Source organism: Aedes albopictus, chromosome 2 (assembly GCF_035046485.1).
Source record: "Aedes albopictus strain Foshan chromosome 2, AalbF5, whole genome shotgun sequence".
Taxonomy (NCBI): Eukaryota; Metazoa; Arthropoda; class Insecta; order Diptera; family Culicidae; genus Aedes; species Aedes albopictus.
Window position 1 is genome coordinate 304,600,417 of NC_085137.1, and position 27,447 is coordinate 304,627,863.

General features: G+C 39.7%; 1 protein-coding gene across 3 annotated transcripts in view; it reads right to left on the reverse strand.

The window, feature by feature from the left end:
- The window catches only part of LOC109424254 (dendritic arbor reduction protein 1), a 430,722-nt gene that overhangs the window by 22,933 nt on the left and 380,342 nt on the right, over positions 1-27,447 (reverse strand). The gene's annotated exons all lie outside the window — the stretch shown is intronic.

Genomic DNA, 27,447 nt, shown 5'->3' on the forward strand with positions numbered 1-27,447 from the left:
AGTCAGACGGACGGATAGACGAACGGACAGTCAGCAATCTCTGAGAGGGTCTTGCAGTCAGTGCCAGTGGTGGGTGCGATCGATGAAGTAACCTATTTATGCCACACACCACCGGCGCGGCGGCGGTCGTTCCGAAGGGAAAGCTGCATCATCGGATGACATGATGTTGCTGGGCTTTAGTTCAGTACCGCCACCACCGCCGCCGCGAACAAAAAGTTAATTGAAAAATTTCCTAGAACTTAAATTCATTTATATTCGCGAATAAATTTACATCTAAATTAATGTTTGTTTGTGTCGCGCTAAGCGCTATCTTCTAGCCTGCTAACCAGCTAGCCAGTCAGTCAAATGGGAAGCATAAGAGAAAGGGAGGGCAGAGTGAAATGCGCCCAGAAAGGTTCCGCTTAAGGTGAAGCATCAAGAAATCCCTTCGCAATTTTGCATACAAACTTTAGAGGAACAAATCTGACGAACGAAGCATCGAACCAAGCCGCACTTGGTATATCCTGCTTTGCTCACTCGCAAAAAGAGGCAGCTTTTGCAAATCGAGCGCATTTGTTTACGAATTTTTAAGATTGGTGCTCTTGAAAACATGAGTAGGGGTCCAAGTCGGCCATTGCGGCAGCCATATTTGTATCCTTTGATGTTTCTCCTTAATGTAACAACTTGTATTCAGGGTCGGATTTACAAATGTGGGGGCCCGGGGCCACGGCATTGTGGGGGCCCTTTATATAGAAGATGAATGTTTCCCAAATAATATGAAAAAAAAAAACTAAAAAATATTAATCATTCTTACAAATATGTTAATGAAGGTAACATTTTCTAATGAAGAGGAGGTATTCGCGACCTCCCAAAATAATTTTCCATATAACTCTGGTATCAAAGCATGCATCCAAGAGGATATTCTAATAAAAAAATGCTGCAGAAATTTTTGAGGAATTTTATAATAAGTTTCTGATGGAATTTTTGACTTAATTTCCAATAGTTTTATATCGAATTTCTTAAAAATCTTCAGCGGAAAACCCGGACAATTTTTAGCCAATTTCTCCACAAAATTCGACTGAAATTCTCTCAATTCCTTTTGTCAGAAGTTCGACATGGATTCATCCTCATTTCAGTAAGCAAATATCGGACTGTAGCTTTTCAATCTGCAATCTGTTCAATTTCCTCTCAACAATGGTTCGACAGTTTTGGTGTTCATCATTTGAGAAAGTCGTAAGCTATCTAAGCAAAATCAAACTCAAGAATTCCAAAAATATTTCTAAACTAGCTGTCCCGGCAAACGTCGTTCTGCCTGCCTACTATGTTTCTTGACATGCAGCTCTGTAGAAAAATGCTCCTCAAAATGGATTTTCAGATTTTCCTGTGTTTCTTTCCCGGTCACTTTTTCAAATTATTTTTTCGTACGAACACGTCGGAGTCCTTGCGGAATGCAACAGTGAAAGAATCATGTCGATCTGTTGACCCATTCCCGAGCCTATTCGTGACATACAAACACCATTCCATGTTAATTTATATAGATTTGGGAAAAAAATCTTCGATTCTTTCAAGAAATCTGTAGAAAATTCTTCAAGATTTTTTAAAAAAATTATAGACAGAACAAAAAACAAATCAATTTAGAAGGAATTTTATGATTTTGCAATTTATAGAGTTTCGGAGTTCCTCTAGAATTCAGTCAAGGATTTTCTTCAGGATATCCGGTGGTTTTTCGTAAGCAATTGCACAACAAAATAAAATGTTAATAAACTTTGGAGGCACAATTTCAAATTTTATAAAAAGTACAATTTTTTGCAGTCTTTCTCAAAAGAATCACAACATATCACATACATCTTGGTAGGTAGTAGACAGAAATTCTAAGTTCCTATGACAAAAATCAAACCAAGAAAAATTTCTTGCACTACTTTTTTGCTTGCTTCACATTTTTTTTCGTGGGGTGGAATTTTGTGGAGGCCCCTGAAATGTGATGGCCCGGGGCCCTGCTCCGGCCCCCCCATCCTAAATCCGACACTGCTTGTATTGCGAGTTTCGCCGTAGACTATCGCGCAAACATGTCCAAAATCGCTCATACATCGTCGCCAGTACATCATATCATGTTCGTGTCTTCTACAATAAGTGCGGAAATTAGCTAAAGATTGATTGCACAGAAGACACCGAAACGATTAAATGCAGCAGCACATATTTAGGGGTGATCCATAAAGTACGTCACGCTGGGAGGGGGGTTTGTGAAAGTGTGACAAGCATTGTATTAAGTAGGTATATGAAAAACCCGTACGAGGGGGGGGGGGGGTCGAAAATCCCCAATTTTAGCGTGACGTACTTAATGGATGCTCCCTTATTAGCGTTTTTGCACAACTTTGCGCGATGATTTTTCTTGCCGGTTACAGGTAATCGTTACTCTAGCATATAAATTAGATGAATTTGTATTGTTTGAGTCATACTAAGCTCACGGTGTACATTTAAAAGGCGTTATTGTCGAGCCGCCTCCAAACCGGACGTCGCACAATCAAGTCGCAACGCGACCCAACTCGCGACGTTTTTTAATCATGTCAAAAGTAGTGCGCATCCTTCCCGTTGTTGTCAGCAACACAGCGCACTAGATGCGAAACAGTTGCGACACTTTTGGATCAAGAAAATGTTTGATTGTATGTCTGTCTCGATTCATCGGATAGACAATATAGTCCGGAAAACTTACGTTTCCTGATGACGAAGGCAGTTCGTATCACTGTTACGAACACGAACGAGCTCAAACGAGTGCAAGAGAAAACATAGCCTGCTACATTAAAATGTTTGACAACTCTTTAGTCATATCATAACACATGCAAAATCAAGAAAAAATACCCCCTTCTTTGTCGACCTTTCCTTGCTCATGTTAGATCTATTAAATGACCTGATAATTATAAATTATTTTTAAGGTGTAACGAGGCACCGTGTTATTTTTACTTTCTTCCGTCTTTTTCATCATCATTCGCTTCGGAACTTTGAGGATGCAACCAGTGCACTGCAACAACCAACAACCACTGCAGTGGACTGGTCTAACTGAAAATTTAGTCGATTGTTCATTGCATGTGGCCGGGGTTCTGCTAAACCGAACTAAGCGCCAAAAACTTTATTCCGAGATAATTAAGCTTAAAGTTCAACCACTCACAAATAACCAACAGCTAAGATTACTTAAAACTTTTCCACACACTTGTAACTTACAAGCCTTTATTAATCATCAGCATGGAGGTTTCAAAATAGTTTGAAATATGAACGGCGGAAGCCCTCCCAGCTCAGCCCTTCCCACCTATGTTTTTTTATAGGCGGTGCATGTGCAGGCACAGAGCAAGAGTGATTATGTAAAATGATGTCCTTGCATGTCCTGAGGTCCTGAGATGTGAAAATGGAGCAATTTGTGTACTTCAAATTTATACTGGTCGAAGAAAACCTTGAAAATGATCTGCCAAAGTGAACTAAGACAAAAAAAAAAAAATCGAAAATATTAAAGAGATTTGAACTTGAATCCTTTAAGTGATAACCAAGCACGTTACCTCTAGATCATTTTACTTGGCTGAAGGTCAGTCGTTAAGTCTGAATCAAGCTCTAAACATTCTTCTCAAGGATGGTTTTCGTGAAACCGCAATTTATCGATCTGCCAAAGCGAACCAAGTGTTTGATTTTTTCCAAGCTTTATAATTCTTATTAGCCTTGTTGTTCAATGACGGCTTCTGTGTTAAATTATCAGTATGAGGTGTGTCGACATAACGCAGGTATTTAAAACCAGTTGATTTTTGTATTGTTGAGAATAAATAGATTCTAAAATGCAGTGGATTTGGTTCGGTCTGGCTGAATGTGATTTGGAAAAATGGCGATCAGCACCATCGAAGCATAATTGTATCCTCCAACATCCGTATTTCTAATAACTTGTTCAATTCTCCCACACATTGTTACTATGAGTTGGTTGGAAGTTAGAAATTTGACGGCGATGAGCATAACTTGAAATGTTCTTCATCTAGACCAACACTAAAACATTTCGCTGATTTTATGGAATGGTTTACAGTTCACTCTGGCTGGATGCAATTTTATTTTTTGTATGTTCTGCCAAACAGAAATTTTGAATTTACTCCACGAAGAGCTGTCAGAATTACTGCATTTTTACATGGAAGGAGGATCATCAATTTCTTCATCCAATGGTAAAGAAAACTCAATTTTTCAAAAAATGGTCTTTGGTTCGGTTTAGCAGAACCCCGACCATGTAAGCAAACGAACGATCAAACAGAACCTAAGATTTGCATCTGCAAAGTTTGAGGGCATTGTTTGATGATACTGATGACGCCCCGAAAGCCTTAAGGTTAGGTTCGCTGCTGTAATGAAGAATGGCGACAAATGTTTACTTTGAAACTTTCCGAGCAGTTCCAGCAGAGGTTGTTCGTTGTTATTTTCGAGATTCCTCCCGAAATTCCTTTTGAGATTTCTATAATGGTCCTTTAAAACCCAGAACTAACACCTTGAAATATTTCTTATGAAACTGCTGGAGGAGTTTCATAAAAATTGTTGGAGGAATTACTCAAGAATCTACTGCAGGAGTTTTTAAAGTAAATCTTGAAAGAATTCCCAGAGGGATATTGTGTAATATGTAAATCCATAAGGAATTCAAGATAAAAAAAACTCTTAAGGGTATTACGTAATAAAATCCCGGATGATTTATTTTAGGAACTGCAACCACAGTCGAAAGCATCCAACATATTTCAGGAACATCAGAAAGATTTGAAGAATGGACTTCCGAGGTATTCCAGAAGGATCTGCTGGAATCCAAGGTGAAACTTCTGAAGAATCCCGAAAAGAGTAATGGAGGAACTATGTAGTCCCGTTAAGTGTTTTTAAGGAATTCCGGAAGAAGTTCCAGGAGGATTCGCACAAGAAGTTTTTCCAGGATGACACCGAGAAAAAAAAACTGTGAAATCGCGTACTTGGGCTCACTGGTGACCGCCCACAACGACACCAGCAGAGAAATTCAGAGGCGCATTGTGGCAGGATATCAAGCTGTTTTTGGACTCCGCATAACTCTACGATCGAATCACACGAAGTTTACCATCTACAAAACACTGATTAGACCGGTGGTCCTCTATTAGCACGAAGCATGGGCTCTACGTGCAGAGGACCAACGCGCCCTTGGAGTTTTCGAACGGAAGATGCTGCGTATCATCTACGGCGGAGTGCAGAAATACGGCGGAAGACGGGAATTGAAGAAGGCGAATAAACCACGAGCTGCATCAGCTGCTGAGAGAACAATCGGCCACACCGCGAAAATAAGGGAGCCTACGGTGCGCGGGCCACGTCATCAGAATGATGGATAGCAACCCGACTAAAATGATTTTCGAGAGTCATCCGATCGGTACAAGAAGACGTAGTGCACAGCGAGCTAGGCGGGTCGATCAAGTGAAAGACGATTTGCGGACCCTTCGCTATGACGTCTCAAGTAACATTTTTAAGTCAAATAAACTGAAAGAGGTTTTTAGAACCAGCATAAACTCAAAATTAAAGGTACCGTAATCCGGGGCAACTTTGATCAGAATTTTCGATCTTTCTTGAATAATTCTCTTGTTAAAGCAAATGCAAATGGTCCTCTAAGTATGTGTTAAGCTACTCGAAAAAGCAATGTGAAACTTTAAAACTTGTTTAAACAGGTTTGTTATTCTAATTTTCGTTGATGTTGATTTGGGGTAACATTGATCAGGTCATTGATTAATGTTCGTTTGTGTTGGAAATATCCTTACATACTAAATTTGGGGTCTCTGATTTAAAATATGCTGTCCAAATTCTTACAAGTTATGTAGGGTATTGGTTCCCTTATTAGGCATGTGGCTCCCATTTTCATCCTACGAAAAACAAAGGATTGAAGCGCTGTTTGTTTTGTTTCTTATTTTAGTATTTTTTGTTAGAAGTGAGCACCCATGACAACAAAAAGAACGGAATCAATCGGTGCCGTAATCCCTTGTTTTCGAATAGACTGAATATGGGAGCGTAAGATTACTGATGGCACACATACGCTATGTACTTTTTGAGTTATTATAGGATTTAAATCCCTCAAATTGCGTATAACGCCTAAAGGTTGGCAATCGCTTTAGGAATTGTTAGTATACTTTTAATAAATCGTATATTTTACTGAAAAAGAACATTTTCATAAAAGTTTCATTTATTGTATCCAACTCTAGGATATCATTTTGAAGTAATAAAGTGATTTCGAACCTCACATTGTATCTAGTATTTTTGCTAAGCATGAATGCTTGACAGTGTATCTCATTGCGTTACGAAACACAGTTAACCTTCCGTAACTCGCGCGGTTGACTAACTGCGTCAGCACCAAAGTATATAAATATGTACCAAGGTAAGAGATTCCCGTAAATGTCAAAAATGAAACTCACCAACACATCTGCGTTAGTTATGAAAAGTTGGTGTTTTTACACTAAAATGTCATTATTTCAGCAAAGTTTGTGAAGTTTTGTTAGTTTGGATGTTTCTAAATGCTGAAAAAATATGTTTAGAATCAATTAAAAAAAATGTGTTACCGATTTTCAAATGGCGATATTCTCTGTTTTATTGCATGGAGGTCACATTTAATCCAGTCAGATGCAATTAAATAATAGCTTCTAAGATGGGAGTGCTTAATTTCTTAAGAAAGTTTGCTAAATAGTGATGTGCCCATACAAACCAGCGCAAACTTCATAACTATTTTTTGCTTTTTTCTTTTTCTTACTAATCCGTGAATATTAGCGGGAATCTCTTACCTTAATATTTAGATACTTTGCGTCAGCACCACGCTAATGCTGAGCAAAAAAAGCGAGATTTTTTCAACGTGTTGTACAAAATACAACAGCGCGATCGCTCGAGAGTTAAGGAAAAATCGATTTATTTCAATGCTTATGAATTTCAATTTTCATGAATTACATATCATTGATTAGCTGAATAATAGCAGATTACGAAATACCATGCGAGAGCAGAAACTCATTCAATGAAAATAGCTTGTTTGACCATTTCATGAGGTCGGTCAAGCCGATCAAAGTTACCCCGCTGATCAAGGATACCCCGTTTTACGGTATTCGGTTTTATGGCGGTTCTCGGAACCTCTACAAGACTAATTGACCATTAAAATGTTACTTGAGGTGAGTTTTTCTATTCTAAGTTTGTTAAGTGCTCACAATTGCGGAGCAGTGGCGAAACCACTTTTCTTCAATCGGGATATTTTATGCCAACTCCCCCTGATCCTGCCCTTTCCGTGGCAAACAGTTTGTGCCCCCTGCTTATGTAGATACATACTTCGAACCCAATATGCAATCAATACCGGCGATCATCACATTCGTATGTGACAAGTCTGACTGCAAGCCTCGGTGGCGGTCGTCATCGTCGTCGTTTGTCACCCGGTTCCACAGCGCTGCCGCCGCGCGCCGTGTGCTTTTGAGTCCTGAGAGTGCGGAATTAATGGCGTGTGATATGTTGGGCTACCGGGTTTCGTTCGTGTTTCAGCTATTGTGAGGCGGGTACGGTTCGACTCAAGGTTTGACTTATTTTGATCGCGTAAATGGCAAACAGCTCCGATCCACGTATGTACTTTGTGGGGTTTTGGGCGGTCATTTGAAAATTGATATTGGTTTCAGTGGAGGTTGACTCTGGGTTGCACCAATTAAACTGATTTGAATTTCGACAGATCAATTAAGAAGTAATTGGACTGCTGACGATTGGCTTTGCGTTAAATACGATGTGTTGGTGTTGTTGGGTATACCATAAGTGGAAGCCAAAACAGAAGTCTTACATCTTTATAGAAAAAACGAAGCCTTGTATTTTTGAAGAAGTATTTAAGGATAATTAGGCTGTTGAGTTTTGTAAGTACTGGGAAACTTCTAACACAAACAGCCATGAAACCCTCAGCATAGCTCCGTGTGTCAACTGTCAACTGAATATATGGGCCCACACAAACGAATGTAATGATTGCAAGGTGAAAGTAACACTTTGAAGAACAAATGTCACATAAGAACTATATAAGACACATTCTACCGTGACGTTACAACGTTTTGACGCATTCGGAGTCAGATTTTCCTCTATAACTCATGAAAACGAGCGTAAACCGCAAAATATTTTTTCATATTCGGATTCCTTGTAAAATTTCTGATATATTTGACCTATTGAACATTTAGTTTTCATTAGAAAAACGTGTTCGAAATGCGTATTTGTAGCGTGACGTTACAACGCGCTAGAATCCGACCCTCTCTAACGCTCTACCAACATTTTAAAAAATCTGCTCGGTTTTTAATGATATTTTGAATTTTTTTTCCACCATTGAAATTTATTGGTTTGTTCTTCAATTCAATGGAATAAAACATTCAAATTTCGGATTTATTTTTGAATAATCGACTTTCACATTTCGTGACGTTACAACGCCCGTTCAGTTTCAAACAGGGTTCTGCTCGCGTTGTAACGTCACGAAAATGCACAACATGTTAGAATCAGAATAATCAGCCAAATTTACCCGAATTTGTGAATATATCATTGCATTATCTTCACTGCTTCAACGGGAACTTTATTCTATTGAAAATCCGTTTTGTGATAAATGGCTCGGAGGGCCAAGTTATTGCTAATCAATAGTATGAATACTCCTTCATGAGGGTTAATGACACCGGCACCCATCTTTGGTTTAGTATCACCCATATTCTTCTAGTTTTGTTCCAAAGACTAGCACGCTGAGATCCATTATTTTGCACCACCAGATATTTAAATTTTTTCAGCATATAACTCAATCACGCCGTCGAGATAAGGCACATTCTACCGCAGGGCTGCCCAACCTTTTTCACATGTTTCAGACATTCTCAATCGGTACTTTCGCAAAACAAGTCAAACATGGAATATTTTAGCATCAAATGAAAGCTTAGTGTTGCAACTAACTCATCCAATTGAAAAAAAGTTGAAATTTATTGACAATTTTAGCTACCGGTGTAGTTGAAGCCAAAAAACAATCCGGCCCGCGGGCCGGATGGATTTTTTGACTGAATTGCCACTGTAGCTAAGTGGATAAGTTAAATTTGAATTTCAACACATGCATCTATTAGCCCTTACACCAGACTTTCATTTGATGTTAAAAGATTTAATATCTGACCATTTTTACGCTAGTACGGACCAATAATGTATGAAACAAGCGAAAAAGGTTGGGCAGCCCTGTTCTATCGTGACGTTACAACGTTTCTACGCATTCGTAGTCAGATACTTCACTAAAATTCATAAAAACGACTGTAAACCTCAAAATATTTTATCATATTCAGATTCCTTGACAAATTTCCGATATGTTTGACCTGTTTAACTTTTAGTTTTCATTAGAAAAAAATGTTTAAAATGCGTATTTGTAGCGTGACGTTACAACGCGCTAGAATTCGACCCCCTCTACCGCGCAACCAACATCTTGGAAAATTTGCTCGGAGTTTTATTTTAAACTGAAAATTTCTCCCACTATAGAAATTTATTGGTTTGTTCTTCAATGCAGTGAACTAAAACATATACATTGCGAATTCGTTTTTGGATAATCGACATTTACATTTCGTGACGTTACAACGCCCGTTCATTTTCAAACAAGGTTCTGCTCGCGTTGTAACGTCACGAAAATGCACATAATTTTTGAATCAGAATAATCAGACAGAATTGCCCGAATTTGTGAATATATTATTGCATTATTTTCACTGCCTCAACGGGAACTTTATTCTATTAAAAATCCGTTTTGTGATAAATGGCTCGGAGGGTCAAGTTAATGCTATTAGCAGTATGAAAACTACTTCATTAAGGTTATTGGTACCCATCTTCGGCCTAGTACCACCCATATTCATCTGATATTCATTACATCGCACCGCCAGATATTTAGATTTTGCAGCATAAAACTAATCACGCCGGCGAATCAAACATTTTTTCAATAATTTATGCAATGCCATTGATTCAATTAAAAACGTTTTAAGATGTGCGAGCAGTTATTGTACCAAAGACATACCTGAGGATCTGCATACCACTTAGGGGCATCAATTTCTGTGATTCCAGAGACAAATAGACCTAATTCTGACAAGAAAAATCCATCCTATATATGTCAGAGTCATAATTACTTAGAGAGTTAGTGTCTTTGGCAAAGTTGTTTGATAAGTCCAAAACTTACAGCTGATTTACTATTGGATGTGAGATTCAGACACACTGGGCGACGCAAATTAAAAGTTTACAATAGTTAAGAATTTCTCAAAATGTTTTCAACAAATTTTGACTAGCTGAGAAACTATTTTTTGACAAAATTTTTGGACACTTTATAAGAAGTTACAACATGTTGAATATTTATTGAATATATGTAAAGTGCATGATTTTTCAAAATTTCAACTACCACTAGTCAGTTAGAAACATGAACCAAACGGCTTTTAAATTGAAAATTCTTGACAAGATAAACAACTTTTCCAAAGACATCAACATTCTAAAGTCTAAAGTCTAAGTAATTAGAGTCCTGAGATATACTTACTTACCGGTCAGGCTAAGGCCGGGGTGGCCTCTGCTGTACATAGTAGCCGCCTCCATTTCACTCGGTCCATGGCTGTTTGTCTCCAGTTCCGCACTCTGCGTAGGGTCCGCAGATCGTCCTCCACTTGGTCGACCCACCTAGCTCGCTGCGCTCCACGTCTTCTTGTACCGGTCGGATGACTCTCGAGAACCATTTTAGTCGGGTTGCTATCCGACATCCTGATGACGTGACCCGCCCACCGTAGCCTCCCGATTTTCGCGGTATGGACGATGGTTGGTTCTCTCAGCAGCTGATGCAGCTCGTGGTTCATTCGCCTTCTCCAAGTCCCGTCTTCCATCTGCACTCCGCCGTAGATGGTACGCAACACCTTCCGTTCGAAAACTCCAAGGGCGCGTTGGTCCTCTGCACGTAGGGTCCATGTTTCGTGCCCATAGAGGACGACCGGTCTAATCAACGTTTTGTAGATGGTTATCTTCGTGTTACGGCGAACTTTATTCGATCGTAGAGTTCTGCGGAGTCCAAAGTAAGAACGATTTCCTGCCACAATGCGCCTCTGAATTTCTCTGCTGGTGTCGTTGTCGGCGGTCACCAGTGAGCCCAAGTACACGAATTCTTCAACCGCCTCGATTTCATCACCGTCGATATGAATTCGGGGTGGCGGGCGCGGTGATTCCTCCCTGGAGCCCTTTGCCATCATGTACTTTGTTTTCGACACATTAATGACTAATCCGATTCGCCTGGCTTCACTCTTTAGTCGGATGTACGTTTCCGCCATCGTCTCAAATTTACGAGCAATAATATCAATATCATCAGCGAAACCAAGCAGCTGAACGGACTTCGTGAAAATCGTCCCACTCGTGTTTATCCCCGCTCTTCTTATTACACCCTCCAAAGCAATGTTGAACAGCAAGCACGAAAGACCATCACCTTGCCGTAACCCTCTGCGATATTCGAAGGGACTCGAGAGTGTCCCTGATACTCGAACTACGCACATCACTCGATCCATCGTCGCCTTGATCAACCGTATCAGTTTATCCGGGAATCCGTATTCGTGCATAATCTAGAGTCCTGAGATATATGAGTTTCAATTTCGTAGGTGTTACGTCTGTTTGTCGGTGATTCTTGTTACATTAAAAATAGATGTAACACTGACGTTATATCCATCCCATATATTTCAAGATCCTAACTATTTAGACAGTTGGTGTCCTCGACAAAATTGTTGGGCTGATCAAGAACTTTCAATTGATGGGCCGTATGATTTCAAATCCTTCCACTAAGAGGCGCTAGAGAGCATACACATTTTTAGTTTTACTTATCTCAGGATCGTGATTAATTGGAAAGATGGTTGCTTTATTAAAGTTGTTTGGTAGATCACTAGACTTTCAGTTTAATAGCCGTATGGTTTTAGTGTCTGCCACACAGTGGTGGTAGTTGCAAATTTTCAAAAGCGTGCAAATTTTATTGATTACCAAAACACATTCAACTAGCCGTAACTTTTTGTAAAATATATCAAAAATTCTCAAATTTTGACTGATAGTTCCTCATCTTGTTATCTGTAATTTCTACAATTTTGGACTTGATTGGTTAGCTCTGCACTAAGATGGAGCGCTTTAAGCAGAATCATATTTTTGACGGTGTTCTATTAACTCTTATATCTAAGGAATAAGTGAATCAAATCAAATTAAATTTTGAAAGTTAAGAATTATATATTGATCTTTGATTACAATTTGATTTGAATACAATATGTCCAAAGTGAAAAAAGTTCCAGCTCGTAGAATACTTTCAAGAAATTCTAATCCCTTGCCTGCTTTTGCAAAATGGAAACTAAAGTCTTCTAGTAGCAAAATCTCGCATCTATTGGTAAATCAACTGCTAGTCCTTTACTTACCAAACAACTTTGCCGAAGAAATCGTATTTCTATGTAAAAGGGATCCTGAGATGTATGAAATTTAAAATTTGGGTGTCCGGCCATTTGGCCGAATGCCGTTTGGCCGAAAGGGTCGTTTGGCCGAATGCCGTCTGGCCGAATCATGATCAAAATAATTCGGAGGAAGTTTTTGACACTCTAGCTGCGAATATGATTATCAGAAGTATTTCCTTCTTTTAATCCTAGGCTATTCTTTCTAGTTTTAATTTTCAGGGATTAGTTGGCGTTGAAGCTGCCAATCTAGCTGCCATTTTTCCTTCTTTGAATCATAGGCTGTTTTTTCGAGTTATACTGAGACGGGGAACAGTGGTATGGTCACTTGGCTTCATCATTCGTTTTTCGGCCAAATGGAATTCGGCCAAATGGAATTCGGCCAAATGACCCTTTCGGCCAAATCGCGTTCGGCCAAACGGCATTCGGCCAAATGGCGTTCGGCCAAATGACCCGGAACCTGAAATTTGTAAGTTCTCTAGCGCCACCTGTTGGTGGAACTTTAAATCAAACTATCCATCAACTGTAAGTCTTTGACCAACTTAACTTAACTTTGTAATTTCGTCAGTGTTTCGTCTGTTGGCCACTCATATCACAGAAATTTTCGGTTTGAGTGATATTAGATTACGATTAAAAAATTTTACAATATCGCAGTACAATTACATCGTAGATTTTGGCCAAACACCATCTCCTCCGTCCTTCAAAAGTCTACGTAGTTTATTAACCGACAATGGTACGCAATTTATAAACGATATCTCAAAAAAGAGCTTATACACAACAAGAACGAAACTGTTTTGAATATAGAACTACGTTTGTCCAATTCAGAAGCCGTCCAAGCCAGAAAGATTTGGTCTTTTCCACAGAACTTTTTTTCGTGACGTTACAACGCAAACTTCAACCAGGTGAAACTCAGGCTTCCGTGAACCGATTTAATTTTTTTTAATCTCATTTGAAAGATCTTTTCGAGTACAAAGAGTATACAAAATTTCATATTTGTAACATTTTCCGTATTTGAATAAAATTTAAAAATGTTGATTTTTCGTGACGTTACAACGCAATAAAAACCCATACTATGATCAGACATATTTCAGAGTTGTAAAGTCTTCCGATTAAAAATCTTTTTATGCTAAAAAATCTACATATATTTATCTACAAATGATGGAAGAATTTTGAAAAATCAGTGTGTTGGTGTTTGAAATACGATAGTTTGGATGAAAAGTGTGCCTAAAAGACTTAAAATCACGATTTTAATGTTAATCTGAATCGTCGTTCAATTTATATTTATTGTCACACTAATATCATGTCGAATACATTTTTGGATGACAAAAGTAATGTAGAATGTGATAAAAATGTCAAATATGTCATAACTTAACTTTGAAAAATTGGTATTGATGATACGGGGCCCGTAGAATGTGTCATAATCCAACCAGAAACTTAAGAACAACAAGATGAATGGTGTGATAGAGTTTGTTTGCTTCGCGGATGGCACTCACCTAATCGGCGGAACATCTTGATCGACTGAAAACGTAGCAGGTGGATTTGTACAAATCACAGTACGTCATATCAATTTCAACAATCTTACAGTACGTGTCCATAAAGCCATTTGAGGCGCACAAATGGCAAGTGTATTAAATTTCCCGGATAAATGAACAAAACGTGAAATATCGATACAGCTTGGCATTCTAGTACAATGTAATCAACCCTGCCGGCATTCCAGAAAATGTTACATTATGGCCTTTTATGCTCCATCAGTTCAGAGTGACTAATCGCTCGATATTGCACAAGCAAACATAATAACAATAAAAATAATAAACATCGCCAACTGGAACGGGGCACATCAAATAACTTGTCCCAGAGACAGTAGGTACCACAGTAGCACCACCACAGCGCTCTCCATTCCCTCCGAGTTGGCACAATTTCCAAGCAATAAATCTTTCCCGATGTCCTCGACCAAAGATTCCGATCTCCTCGCTGGTTGTTTGTTGTCAAAGATCGAACTGCTGCTGCTGCACCGACACCGGCCAAACAAATTGATGCTTTCACAAACGCTTGGTCTAACAACAATTCCTCTCCGGTTGTTCGGTGCAGCCTTCCATATAATCGTCGTCGTCGTCATCGTCCGAACGCGAACTCATTTCTAGATCAATATTTGTGCTGCTCTCCGGTGTTACTCCTCCGCGGAGTCGCGGAGCGAAATAAAGAAAAAGGATCGACCGATGGAAATAACTTAATATTAATAACAGCAATAACGCCAATGGGTAACAATCAATAAATTACCATCAACCGCGCGCGCACTCCTGATCTCTTCCCAGTTGCGGGCAGCGCGGCGTGAAGCGGCAGGCCCGGTAGAAAATGCAATCCCAACTCGATAATTGTTGCATTGCTGCTAGGCTGGTTCGGGAGGATTTAGTCAGTGCACTGAAATGTGTGGGAATAAGAACGCGAGTATCTGATAGATGGATGAGAGCCCATTGAAAGGTGGAAATAGTATCATGACGATCAATAAACCGGTGCAAAAAGCACAGCACACTACAATAAAGTGTGATTATAAGCACGTCAGCCGGATATAGCATTTCGTTGGTTTTGAATTAGCAAAGCAAACATCATGTAAGTTTGTTCTTCCACAGGACACTTTTAAAGTAGGTAACTACAGTGATTACTTCATCAAGATACCTCCTAAGTTGCTGTCACGGATTTCTACAGAAATATGTCCTGAAAATGTTCACAAAATTTCCAAAGATTTTTTATTTAAATTCATTATGAGGTTCTTTCACAGATTGATTCCGTGATGGTTTTCGTGATTTTTGTTTTCAAGCTCTCCTCCAGGAATTGTTTCCGGAATTCCTTCTTGGTTTTTCTCCAGGATGGATCCACGAATTGGTCCAAGAATTCATTCATAAATTCTTTGATAGGTTCATTTCAGGATTCCACCAAGGAGCCCTACTAGGATTAGTTCAAATTTACCACCCAGGATTTCTTTGTTACCGTTGAGAAACGCTAACATTGTTGGTTAAATCTTAAGAATACATTTGTTAGTATTAGGAGAATTGTAAATAAATAGTTAATTTGTTATTTATTATATGTTAGTGAATTGTTAGCGAATAACTAAAACCAGAACAAAATTTTTTAGCATACATTCACCCTTCATTTAACAGGCCTATCACAACACATATACACCAAATGAGCTGAAAAGGGGAACAGCGGTCGCCGTGACACCATCCAGAAAGAGAAAGAAAAGAGAAATTGGGAAAAGGCAAAGGGGACAGGCTATTGAGTCGAAGATAGCCAAGAGCAGAGTCTTTTGATTCTGATCTCTCGACTCAACTAGTGCGTTATCGTAGAAATCCAAACCACCAAAGTCACACCCCACACCGACACTCACCACACAATAAGTTCAGCAAAAATAAAGAAAAAGTGAAAAGCTGAAGAGTGTTTTACTTGGGTTCTTGACCAGCGAAACGTGCCGATCCTGAGAGTCTCGCTCGCTAGGCGTGGTCCTTCCGAACCGCCAGGTAACAACTTATAGAATTCCTCTAAAGATGCTACCTAGAAATTTCCCAGGGATTCCTCCGTGGAATTTTCTGGAATTCCTTCAGAGACTGCCAGCGGTATTCCTTTAGAAATCTCCTCACAAACTCCTTCTTATTTTCCGAATCCGTCAAAAAATCCTTTCAGGAATTCCTCCCGGGATTCTTTAAGGATTTCTCCCGGGCAAGAATGTCATAGACCCACACAATACGCGACGCGACACAAGACAACACTTATCGTTCTTACAATCGTCAAGAAAAGATTTAAAAAATTACCTTTTGTCGACCGGTTTCGGGCGAGATCTAGCCCATCTTCAGGACAATGTCCGACTGACTGCGGTATGTTCGTACGTTGTTCGTATACGTCCAAAAGAAGAGAAATTTACTCTATCGTCAAGTCTGCTAGGTCGAAGAGACACGATGCGATGGGAGACCTCGACCTAGCAGACTTGACGATAGAGTAAATTTCTCTTCTTTTGGACGTATACGAACAACGTACGAACATACCGCAGTCAGTCGGACATTGTCCTGAAGATGGGCTAGATCTCGCCCGAAACCGGTCGACAAAAGGTAATTTTTTAAATCTTTTCTTGACGATTGTAAGAACGATAAGTGTTGTCTTGTGTCGCGTCGCGTATTGTGTGTGTCGTGTAGTTCTTACGTTAGTGCAACTGTAAAGTAAATTGTGTCATAGACCCATCTCTGCTTTCGGAAATTTGGAGGTTGCCTCCGGGATTCTTTGAAGAACTATTTACAGAATTGTTTCAAAAATGCCTTTTGGAATGCTTTCAGTAACGGCTAAAGGTGTTCCTCTTAAAATCACCCTTCGCGATTCGTTTAGGTATTTGTTTTCGAAATTCCTGCAAAGATCCCTTCACGGATTCTTTCAAGAATTCCTGTCGGGATTGCTCCCGAGATTTCTCCATATATAGATCACTGATTATTTTTCCAGAGTTACTTTCGTGATTTCTCTCGATATTCCTCTAGGGATTCCTTTATGGATTTCTACCGGAAACCCTTCCAGAGACTGCTAACGGTTAGCAGTCTCTAGAGAAATTCCAGAAGGCATCCTTGGAGAATCCCGAGAGGAATGCCTGAAGAAAACTCCAAAGTCATTCCTGAAAGAATTTCTGACAGTATTCCGAAAGGAATTCCTAAAAGTCCCAGAAGGGGTCATCAAATTAATTCCGTCAAAAAAAAACCCCAAACGAATCCTGGAGGAGATTTCGAAACCCCTCGAGAGGCTAAACATATTCCTCCCGAAATCTCCTCCGGGATTCCATCAGTGACTATTTCTAGAACTGTTCCGAAAATCCTTTCAGCGGTTCTTTCCCGGCATTTCTACTGCAATTTCTCTCAAAATTCCGTCAGCGATTGTTTCAGGAATTTCTTCAGGGATTCTTTGCAGAGTTCTCCAAAGTTTCCTCGCGTGATATCTCCAAAAACGCCTCTAAGGATTTTCTCAGGTCATCCTTACGGGATTCCTCCAGGGCTTTCTCCCGTGATTCCCTCCGGGACTCTTTCCCGGTATTCCTCAATGGATTACTCCCGGGAATCTTGCAACGATGTCTGCTGGGATTCCCGCAAGGCTGCTAGCGAAGTTCTTTCGAGGATTTTCCGGAACTGTTTCGGGATTTATTCAGGAATTGCGGTGTTTCTTCAGGGATTCCTTTAGGAATTCCTCTAGGGATTCCATCAGATATTGATTTAGGAATACCTATCGAGATTCTTCCTGGAATTTTATAAAGATTCCTCCAGAAATACCTCTTAGGATATTTCAGGATTTTATTTCGGGATTCCTCCCGGGCTACCCCTGCGATTCTTGCCGGAACTTTAATTGTGATTCCTCAATGGATTACTCCTGGGATTCTTCCAACCAGTGATTCCCAAAGTGGGCGAAATCGCCCCCTAGGGGGCGAAAACGAAGCCGAGGGGGGCGAAAATTGGTAAAATCGTATTTGGGGGGGTTGGGCGAAAAATTCAAATAGGGGGGCGAAAATTTTACAAAACATAGTATATACCTTTTTACTTTCTCAACTTAATCACCAACACATTTGTGTATAATTTGGCGCCTCACTTAGCAAATTTTTCCATTGGTCACTCACTTTTTAGTTTTTAGTACATTATTCTCTGAGCGTCAGATGTATCACAACATATGAGATGGCTGTTTACTCACTGTCATGAGAGCACTATCTAATAATAGCAAACATTGAAATCTTTCACATTGTTCTCGATAGCAATTGATGTCGATATTCCTACTAGTTTGACAAGTAAATTGCATTACATACTGAACGAGTGGTAGTGTTTCTTGTGGTGGAAAAGTAAAATCTACGAACGATTCTTCTGTTTATCCCAGGTTTTAACTAACATTCCTTTTTTGTCAAGTTTAACCAGTGGGTGTTGAGGTAATAAAAATAAACAATTGATGTACCTTAGTGTAATTTTTGACATAATATTTTTCAGATTCAATAATGAAAGACCTTCAAAAGAATTGCCGACAGTACAGTGTAAATTACTTAAAAATCGGATTCATCCCCTCGCCGACAGACATTCACATACCTATGTGTCTGTTATGTGAAAAAACTTTCAGCAATGAAGCCATGAAACCATCTCGATTGGAGGACCACTTTTTTCGAAAACATCCCGATAAAAAGAATAAAGATCTGGCATACTTCCAACATCTTCGTGATCGCCATAGAAAACAATCGACCGTTCCAAATGTGTTCTCTTCACATGGAAAACAAGATGAGGATGGAATCAGAGCCTCATTTAACATTTCTTTAATGATTGCCAAAGCTGGAAAGCCACACACGATAGGCGAAGAGTTAATTTTACCGGCTGTGGGTGAAGTTCTGCGTACTGTATTACATAGTTCACCGCGTGATATCCTCAAGAAGATTCCCTTGAGCAACAATACAGTACAAAGACGTATTGATGAGATGTCTACATACGTGGAAGAGTCGCTTTGTATAGTAGCCCGTAATTTAAGTAAAAAAATGCAATGGTTTTTGTAGTTCGTAATTACGGCTGTGAACAAAATTAAGAGCAATGCCCTTAATAGCAGGCTTTTCGCGAAGCTTTGTCAAGAAAACGACGAAACATTCAGTAGATTATTGCTGCACACAGAAGTTCGGTGGTTGTCCAGAGGAAATTGCTTAATTCGTTTTTTAATCTTTTCGGCTCAGTTCTTCAATTTTTGAGCGACAAAGATCAAACATTGAAAAACAGCCTTGAAAAATCACGTGCTGATATAGCGTATCTAACGGATATTTTTAAGGAAACGATAATAATTTGATAACAACAAAGTCTGCAATTTCCAGTTTTTTGGCAAAGTTGAAACTGTACGAGCAAAACTTGGGACGAGGAGAATTTCGTCAGTTTCCTCGTTTGCTAGAAATTCAAGAGAAATTTCAAGTAGAGCACGACAGTGTTCAAACTTTTTGCAATCACTTGAAAATGTTGTGTCGGGGTTTTGAACAACGATTCACCGACATTCTCGAATTGGAAATACCAAAATGGATAATTGATCCTTTCGAAACTTTTGATGAAAAAGATGTCAGCCTGCAGGAAGATTTGTTAGAGCTGATATCTAATGAAGATCTCAAACCCAAATTTAAAACAGGGTTCTACAACTTTTGGATGCAAGAAAAAAATATCCTCTTTTGTACCCTGCGCTTTGGAGGAAAGTTGAAAAATTCCTGATTGCATTTCCATCTTCTTATCTGGTTGAACGAGGATTCAGTGTAGTAGCAGATCTTATAACGAAAAAGCGAAACCGTCTGGATGTCGCCGAAAGAGGAGACCTTCGTTTACTACTCACCAACATAGAACCTGATTTAACGAAGATAATCAAAGATCATCAAATTCATCCTTCTCATTAACGACAGTCAACAAGATGTTCATTTTACAGAAACAATAAAATTCAAAATGAGAAATTTTACATTACAGTATTTATATTGAAAAAAAAGGAAACTCAATACAGGGGGGCGCCACAGAAAAGTTTGGGAAACATTGCTTCCAACGATGTCCCACAGATTGATAGATGTATTCCTTGCAATATCTCCTTTGGTTGGGATTCGTTCAGGGATCTCCAGAAATTCCTCTCTGATTTCCATCGGGCATTCTTTCGGGAACACCTCTCGAGATTCATGCAGGGATTCCTCCAGGTTTTATCTACAGATGCTTTATCAGGGATTCATCCCAGTCTTCTACTCAACATTCTTTGGTAAAACCTAGCAATGTGGAGGAATCCCGACAGAAATTTCTGATTGAAATCCGGAAGGAATCTTTGAAGGAATTCCAAATAAAACCTCTGAACGAATCCAGAAGAGATTTCGGGAGGGATACATTTCGCAGCCCCTTTAGAAATCCAGGAGGCATCTGTAAAATATTCCGGAAGTAACCAATGGAAGACGCCCGGGAGGAATCTTTCAAGGAATCCCGGGAGGAAGCTCTGACGGAATCTCGGAAGGAATCCCGAGAGGAATTACTGAAAAACCCCTGAAGGGATCCTTTGTAGAAATCAATCCCCTGAAGAAATGCCGGAGGAGATATCGTTAGCAATCTCTGAAGGAATTCCTGAAGGCATTTTTGGAGATTTCCGAGATGCATCACTGAAGGAATGAATCTCTAGAGCAACTCCTGAGAGAATCCCTGACCAGTTTTGCAAAAAAATCATCTCATTGGTTGGAACTGTCAGCCAAACACGGTGACGAATATAAACTGAACCAGTCTAACGTCTCTTTTAGATCGTCTTGTTCAAACCGAGGCGGAAAACAGCTTATTGAAACCAAATCGATTTGTTCACCCATGTTCGGTGCACTCAATCTTCCTCGTTTCATCCGGCCATAGGACTGCCACCTCGCACCCCTACACCGTTGTAGTCAATTGCAATACCGCTTGCTCGGCATGTCATTAGAAAACAATTAGCATAAAGACAATAAGCGGCAATTAATTAACGGAAAAAATATGTCATTTTCGCAAACACCTTTCCAGAGTGGGATTGGGATAAATATCGTTTCGTACCTAGCTGATGTGCGTATCCGAGTTCTGGCTATGTACAACAGGGCGCGCAGTCAAAATCTCGTTAGCGAGTGGGAGCAAATCTCCCGAATGCCACCTCCCCCTTCGCGCGCAAAATTGCCATCAATTGTTGACTGAATGGTGTGGCTAATTCGATGAAGTACCTTAAGGCTGGTGGTGGGTTGCAAATGCACTTTCACGCCACCACCGCCTGCAGCTTAGCTGAACTGCGGGTAGGTTATTCTGCTGATGGACCGTTTCGGTGGTGGGCAGATATGTGCAATGCATTTGTTTTGCGGCAGTTTTTGACGAAATCGAGAGGCGTGTTGATTACATAGGAGAGTGCTAGGCGTACAGTACGGTGATTAATGGAACCTTTGGGGACTTAGTTTTTCGCATACGAGATTTATAGTACAATGGAGCAATTATTTTAAAGGGGATATTCCTAGCTTTCCTTATTCTTTGGAAACAGATCACTATCCTTTTAGATGTTAACAAAATTAAAACTGTTACACAATTAGTGTAACAATCTTTCACACATGTGAATCATCCCACTGTAAATCTTTATTTGACTAGTTTTTTTTTTAAAATTGTTATCATAATCTTCAGCACGTGCAAAATCTCAAAGTAGCGTTGTGTGGCGAGGGCAAGCTCAATATAGCCTCTCTGAAGGACTGCTGGAGTACAATCAAAGCAGCCATCAACGACGTTGCCAAAAGCACAATTGGGCAGGGATGGCATGCTCCTCAGTGTGAGTGAAAGTGTGCGCAGTTTTATTATGAAAATGAGATGCACTGTGCACATTTCCAGTGCGGAATGCCATCCCTGCAATCGGGTACGTGGAACGGAATCGGCAGAACGAATTGTTCGACGAGGACTGTTTAGTGGTTTTGGAGGAGAAGAACGCAGCGCGGGCGGGAATGCTGCAGCATGATACTCGACAGAACATGGAACGATACCAACAGGAACGGAAACAGTAGATCTGCCTGTTTTGGGAGAAAAAACACCGCCTTGAAGAAGCGAAGTGCTACAAATGGAGTTGCTGGAGGTGTTGGAAAGGTGGAAGCAGCACTTAGATGAGCACTTGAGCAGTGCAGACAACGAAGGCACGGGGACCAAGACTACGTCAGTGGAACAGAGGGTCCAACTCCCACGCTGAGGGAAAATAAGGATGCTATTCATCAGCTCAAACTGAACTCATCAAGATGGGCCCGGAAAAGTTCGCCATCTCCCTGAATCGGTTGGTAGTCAGGATATGGGAAACAGAACACAGGTAGAGAGAAAGGAAGGGTTGATCTGTCCCATTTCCAAGAAAGGCGACCATTTGAAATATGAGAACTTCAGAGCCGTGGATGTCGCCTACAAAGTGCTGTCCCAGATCTTCTTCCGTCATTTATAACCTAAAGCGAATGAAGTTGCGGAAAGTACTCAAACCGAATTTACTGACGACCGGTTGACAATGGACCAGATTCTTAGCGTTCAGCACAGCTGCTAGAATGTCGTGAAAAGCAGGCCCCATCACATTACCTATTTATCGATTTCAAGGCGACAGAGCTATGGAAAAGCGTGGACGAAAACAGCTTTCCAGGCTTCTATTCAACATCGGTCTGAAAAGTGTAATGCGATGAGCATAGATACTATCACCAGAACATTTAGAACGGTGGCACAGCTGTTCATACGCCTGGAATGTGAAGCAGTAAAAGTCACACGATGGGCGGACCAGTTAGAGCAATCATTCCCAAAGTGGGAGAAATCGCCCCCTAGGGAGCGAAAATGATGCCATAGGGGGCATGAAAATGAGCAAAACCAAAATTGGGGGGCGAAAATGCAAAACAGGGGGAGGGGGTGATTTTTTCAATGAAAAGAAACCGCCAATAGCACCAAAAAATGATTCCATGGTGTCAACTCAATCATAAAAATAATGCTTTCTAATTTACAGAGGAATTATTTGGGAATTTAGAAATCTAAAATGATATTGAGAAGCTTTCAATGGTTGAGGAAATTTATAACAAGCTCTCTGTAAAGAAGAGTTTTCTTAGCTCGATTGTATAGAGTCTGGGACCATTTGGTCAGGGGGGCCTATTTTGGGCACTTGCTGCTATAACTCAACCAATTTTGATCCGATTGACTTGATTTTTGAAACACGATCACAGTATCTAGCGATGTTAAAAAATTCAACCGGTGACAGAGTTATATCAGCAAGTGCCCAAAATAGGTCACCCTGCCCAAATGCACAATGGTCGGAAAAAAGATAAAGTTCGGCCAAAACTCTTTTTATGTGTTTAATCGAAGTTATAGGTTGCCTAGATATGCTATATAGTATTTTTAGTGTTTAAAAAGGGGTATTCAAAAATTACGTAATTTCAATAATTTCAAAAATCAGTAAACCTAATATTTTTTGCGTTTTTTGTTAAAAAATCAATTCGAATTTAAAAAAATGATCATCTTTCGATCAAATCCAATCAAGTTTGTTCAAAACGTGTGAAAAATGTGGAAAGATAAATTTTATTTCAGTAAAAAATGGAAAAATTACGTTAAATATATGAAAAAACATGACTTTTTTAAATAGCTCTAATTTGAAAAACTGCAAGTTTCTGCAAAATATTTAAACGTTTTTAGGCAGCTCGAAGCATGATGTTTAAGATGTACTATTCGAAATTGCGGCGACACGTGACGACACGAACCGTTTTTTAACTTAAAAATTACCAAAATTTCTCAGGTACAATATATGAAAATTTTTAAAGTTTTGTGACATATTAATTTTGCACCATACGTGCATTCAAACAGTCCAATAACAAGCTTTCATATGCTGGATAACTTAAAACATATATTCCGTTCTCAAAATATTATTATTTTACTTTTTTCGAATAATTCATTTTTAAATTTTATGACTTAGGCCACTTTGGCAGTGAAAACGTCATTGAAATACAAAAGCTGGTATGCTTTTAATTAAGAATCATAAAAGTACAATACATTAACTTTGTTATAAGGTGAAATAAAGTTTAAAAATATCAATTTCGTTTTTTGAGAGTTTTGGCCGCCCCTTTGTATGGAGCCCGACCAATGTGAAATGGTCCCAGTCCCAAACCCTATGTTGTTTTTAATTCATGAGCTTCCTTAATCGAGGTTTTTGTCAAAAACATGGAAAAGTTTAAGTAAAATTTCTTGAAGTAATTTCAGTTATAGAGAGATTTGCGATCCTCAGAAGAAATCATAAAGATTTTTCAAGAGTAATCCATTATACAGTTTTTGAGAATACTTCAGAGAAACTTCACAGAAGAATTCTAAGCTTTATCTCCAAAATTTTATTTAAAATAATCCTGAACTTTTGAATTGAATTCTTGCAATTTTACCAGAAAAAAAAACTCATCTGAAACTATTCTAGAAGCTAGGTATTTTAAGCTTGGCACTAAAAGTCTCCGTTTGAATTTCAAATAATTTATTTGAACTTTTGAACTTGAACTTTTGAAACTGCTTGTTTTATAATCATATCATATAACTTAGGAACTGCTCCAATTTATACGATGCACGTTAATTTCTATCATTAGTTTTTTTTACGTCATTAGGTATCAGAATGGATAACATGTGAAAACACGTTAATATACTGTTGAGTTGAAATTATCATAAAAAAAATGAATTATTTGATGATTTATTTTTAGAAAACTGTTCTTTGAAGTTATTAATCAGATTCAACTAAACATGATTTCAAAGTTAATGTAAATGCAATTAATAATTCAATATATTTTTATATGGAAAATAATGCATTTATAATGCAAAAGTTACGTTAAATCTCATGGTGTCGTAAATATTGGGTATAGGGGTTCAGCTAAGATTAATTACTTAAAAAAATCTTACTAAGGAAGGGGGGAGGGGCGAAAATGTTTTTCTTCAGCTCCAAGGGGGCGGTACCTCCAATAAGTTTGGGAAACACTGAGTTAGAGTATTATCTGGCAAGAATTGGGCGACTCATGATTCCTCATGCCAGAGAATGAAGAACGGCAGCCACAAACCGACTATTATTGTTGATTTTGTGTTGATTTTGTGTTAACCTAATTGTGAGATTGTGCAAATGTATGTATAATGTATTTGGAAGATTGTCAATATCTGAGGAGTTTTTATTCCCATGAATATTACTTTAGGAATGCTTTCAGAAATATGGGTTAAATTGTCTAGCGTAGTACACAAAGTTCATTTATCTCTAAATGTCCATTATCAAGCTTGTCTTTGTAAATACCTGCATAATAGTAGCAGAGGCTGAACAATTCAAACGACGCTTAAATTCATGACTACGTCGGACCTAGACCGAAACACTTATTCTCTCTGTCATCATGCTGTCAAAACTGTTTTCCGACAGGAGTAGAATTATTACATATTTTTCGCGCACACCCGCCATAAATCAGCCATCAAACTGTCATAATTCATAAAATTGTTGCAATTAGTCAGGAGGTAACCAAACACCAACTCTACAAATTATAGTGTTTCGCACTACCGACCGGAGAGACCAAAGAGAGGAGATAGATACCTCTACGCTGCTGGTCCATACTGCCCACAATAGCCCCATAGGTATTCAATGTCCGAAGTCGGTGTTGATCGTTTCGATTTCATCCATTTTTCCCACTGAACGAGTTTTTCTTCTTTCCTTTTTCCTCGCGCACCACATCGCTACTAGCAGACCTTCGTGTGGTCCCCCTTATCTATTCCGAGAGGCCAAATGAGATACGCTCAGCGATACGGACGAACGACGCGACGCGACGGCGGACACCAGACTCCCATAAGACACGATGTAAATTGCGCGGTAGCAAAAGTAATCAAAGTTGTTACTTCGGCGGCAGTACGCGACCTCCCTCTCATAGGTCTAGCAATTCATTCCTTAGAGCCGGGGTGCCAGTTTACTGGGCAGCTCCAAAGCACAAAACAGCCCAACCAGATCAATTATGAAAGTGTTTTAAATCCAAAGCCATTGCCATTGATTGCCGCCGGTGTCACTTGGCTACAAAATATTTATACACTTACCTCTGGCAAAGGAACTGCGGCGCGGCGGCTTATGGTTTAGCGTAGAAACGGGACCCCTCCGAGACGCCGACCGGACCCACCCACCGTCCATAGAAAACAGATAATTCATAATTATTAATTGTAATGGAGCAAAATGCGAGCCAATAATTCACGCTGGTTCTGCGAGCAGCCGGGTTTTACTATCTGAAGAATGTCTGAATTTCAATACCTTCGGCGTACGCGCGGGGGCGGGTGGAGTAAGCAGAACTAAGAGCCAGCTGCCATTCAGCCGGACAGAGTTTAAGATAGAGCGGTTCGGGTATCCTCAGCCTTCGTCGTGCAAAATCCAATAATCCGCGGTGATTGTCATCCATTTACAAAGTTGAGATTAGAAATATATCCTCCGAGTCAGCGATGACAACGTGACGTGACACGGTCTCGGTTTGGTAAGTAATATAAATCATGTTGTTGGGGAGCTTTACTCTCATTAAATGCCTTCCGTATAACTGCATGGAGGCGCACAGGAAGCTAACACCAACTGGCTAGAGCTGACACGGCGGTGTAGCTTTTAACCTTTGCAGCAATTCCTCGGCTGCTCCTCCATAGACCCGCTCAGCCGGCTCGGATCGGGTTGTATTTATAATTTCATGGGCAAGGAGTATAACGAAATCAAGGGCACTACGTGAAACTCTCCGTCGTCCGTGGCGAATGGGGTTAGTCGTTCCGGAGCACGGGTGGCGTTATGACTCATTAAAATACTGACCGGTGGAGTTAGTTCGCTTAGGAAAAGCAAATGGTGTTAAGGTCGTGATCTTTTAAATGTAATTTGATACATACACTACAGTAAATCCCGAATACGAACTGTTACATAATCTTCGTATGATGAAAGAAGCTATGGAAGAACATGGATAATAACTTTTTATCCACATAACTGGATGTTCAGATTAATCGAACACTCCAACTTGTACGTATTTCGTATATAGTTAGTAGAGTTCAAGGTTTGGTAAAGGCTGTAACGCAAAGTATGGATCCCATTGAGGTTACTAGCTTCTTCTCAGCAACTACAACCTCCTCGTAGATCCAGCCGAAGAGAATGAACCTAATCGAGCGTTTGTTTACCAAGGAAGTGCAGCTCAAAAACAGCGACGTCTGTTCTGACATCCAGCTGCTGAATATGAAATGCTGCTCCACCGGAATCTATACCTAAAATGACAGGATAGGGGACCTTAGACCTACAACCTACTGTCCCAAAATCGCTACAAAGCCATTTAAGATATTAGAAGAAAACCATCTCGAACTGGGCTAGACGTAGGCGACTTCAACGCGACGATCGGCTCTGACAACACATACTATGAGTGTGCCATGGAAGGTCATGGCCTTGGAGATATGAGCAAAATGGTCAGAGATGGGAGAGTGATAATTGGGACACTCTCTTTTCCCATCGACCAGTGCACAAAGTCACGTAGGTCGCTCGTGATGGACAT